The sequence below is a fragment of the Oncorhynchus keta genome, unplaced genomic scaffold, assembly GCF_023373465.1.
Source record: "Oncorhynchus keta strain PuntledgeMale-10-30-2019 unplaced genomic scaffold, Oket_V2 Un_contig_4308_pilon_pilon, whole genome shotgun sequence".
Taxonomy (NCBI): Eukaryota; Metazoa; Chordata; class Actinopteri; order Salmoniformes; family Salmonidae; genus Oncorhynchus; species Oncorhynchus keta.
Window position 1 is genome coordinate 11380 of NW_026287700.1, and position 2673 is coordinate 14052.

At 35.2% G+C, this 2673-nt stretch overlaps 1 long non-coding RNA gene across 1 annotated transcript; it reads right to left on the reverse strand.

The window, feature by feature from the left end:
• Positions 1-919: 919 nt before the first annotated feature.
• Positions 920-2468, reverse strand: LOC127924576 (uncharacterized). Its single transcript, XR_008118273.1, has 5 exons — positions 2373-2468; positions 2128-2236; positions 1458-1622; positions 1020-1145; positions 920-980 (listed from the first exon to the last, which is right to left on the reverse strand). It is a non-coding gene; the product is annotated as an uncharacterized LOC127924576 (long non-coding RNA).
• Between the last annotated feature and the right edge of the window lie 205 nt (positions 2469-2673).

Here is a 2673-nt window from a genome sequence, read left to right on the forward strand (position 1 = left end):
AGTTTTTGAAAAGTTATTTTTCAATTGTATTCTGTATGTTACTGTCATGTTAAACATGTAGTTAAACAAATTATATTTTTGTGATAAAATATCTGAAATGTGTTAATTACACTGTTAGAATGTTGCAGTCAGTATGGGGGAGGATCCCTCAAGACACCGGTTCTGGTGTTAAACTGGACAACCTTCTATTCAACACCTTCAATTCAACTCCTATTCAACACCTTCTATTCAACACCTTCAATTCAACTCCTTCTATTCAACTCCTTCTATTCAACACCTTCTATTCAACTCCTTCTATTCAACTCCTATTCAACACCTTCTATTCAACACCTTCTATTCAACTCCTATTCAACACCTTCTATTCAACACCTTCTATTCAACTTATTCCTTCTATTCAACACCTTCTATTCAACTCTTCTATTCAACACCTTCTATTCAACACCTTCTATTCAACACCTTCTATTCAACACTTCTATTCAACACCTTCTATTCAACACCTTCTATTCAACTCCTATTCAACACCTTCTATTCAACTCCTTCTATTCAACACCTTCTATTCAACTCCTTCTATTCAACACCTTCTATTCAAACTTCTATTCAACACCTTCTATTCAACTTCTATTCAACACCTTCAATTCAACTCCTTCTATTCAACACCTTCTATTCACACCTTCTATTCAACACCTTCTATTCAACACCTTCTATTCAACTCCTTCTATTCAACACCTTCTATTCAACAGAGTATTCATTGTACCTTCTATTCAACACCTTCTATTCAACTCCTTCAATTCAACACCCTATTCAACACCTTCTATTCAACACCTTCTATTCAACACCTTCTATTCAAACCTTCTATTCAACACCTTCTATTCAACACCTTCTATTCAACACCTTCTATTCAACTCCTTCTATTCAACTCCTTCTATTCTATTCAACTCCTTCTATTCAACTCCTTCTATTCAACTCCTTCTATTCAACACCTTCTATTCAACACCTTCTATTCAACTCCTATTCAACACCTTCTATTCAACACCTTCTATTCAACTCCTTCTATTCAACTCCTTCTATTCAACTCCTTCTATTCAACTCCTTCTATTCAACTCCTTCTATTCAACTCCTTCTATTCAACTCCTTCTATTCAACTCCTTCTATTCAACACCTTCTATTCAACTCCTTCTATTCAACTCCTTCTATTCAACACCTTCTATTCAACACCTTCTATTCAACTCCTTCTATTCAACTCCTTCTATTCAACACCTTCTATTCAACTCCTTCTATTCAACTCCTTCTATTCAACACCTTATTACTTCTATTCAACACCTTCTATTCAACACCTTCTATTCAACTCCTTCTATTCAACACCTTCTATTCAACACCTTCTATTCAACTCCTTCTATTCAACACCTTCTATTCAACTCCTATTCAACACCTTCTATTCAACACCTTCTATTGAACACCTTCTATTCAACACCTTCTATTCAACACCTTCTATTCAACACCTTCTATTCAACTCCTTCTATTCAACTCCTTCTATTCAACACCTTCTATTCAACACCTTCTATTCAACTCCTATTCAACACCTTCTATTCAACACCTTCTATTCAACACCTTCTATTCAACACCTTCTATTCAACTCCTTCTATTCAACACCTTCTATTCAACTCCTTCTATTCAACACCTTCTATTCAACTCCTATTCAACACCTTCTATTCAACACCTTCTATTCAACTCCTTCTATTCAACACCTTCTATTCAACACCTTCTATTCAACTCCTTCTATTCAACTCTTCTATTCAACACCTTCTATTCAACACCTTCTATTCAACTCCTATTCAACACCTTCTATTCAACACCTTCTATTCAAACCTTCTATTCAACACCTTCTATTCAACACCTTCTATTCAACACCTTCTATTCAACACCTTCTATTCAACACCTTCTATTCAACTCTATTCAACACCTTCTATTCAACACCTTCTATTCAACTCCTTCTATTCAACACCTTCTATTCAACACCTTCTATTCAACACCTTCTATTCAACACCTTCTATTCAACACCTTCTATTCAACACCTTCTATTCAACACCTTCTATTCAACACCTTCTATTCAACTCTTCTATTCAACACCTTCTATTCAACACCTTCTATTCAACTCCTATTCAACACCTTCTATTCAACACCTTCTATTCAACACCTTCTATTCAACACCTTCTATTCAACACCTTCTATTCAACTCCTTCTATTCAACACCCTATTCAACACCTTCTATTCAACACCTTCTATTCAACACCCTATTCAACTCCTTCTATTCAACACCTTCTATTCAGCACCTTCTATTCAACACCTTCTATTCAGGAACACCCATTCAACACCTTCTATTCAACTCCTTCTATTCAACTCCTTCTATTCAACACCTTCTATTCAACACCTTCTATTCAACACCTTCTATTCAACACCTTCTATTCAACACCTTCTATTCAACTCCTTCTATTCAACACCTTCTATTCAACACCTTCTATTCAACACCTTCTATTCAACTCCTTCTATTCAACACCTTCTATTCAACACCTTCTATTCAACACCTATTCAACTCCTTCTATTCAACTCCTTCTATTCAACTCCTTCTATTCAACACCTTCTATTCAACACCTTCTATTCAACACCTTCTATTCA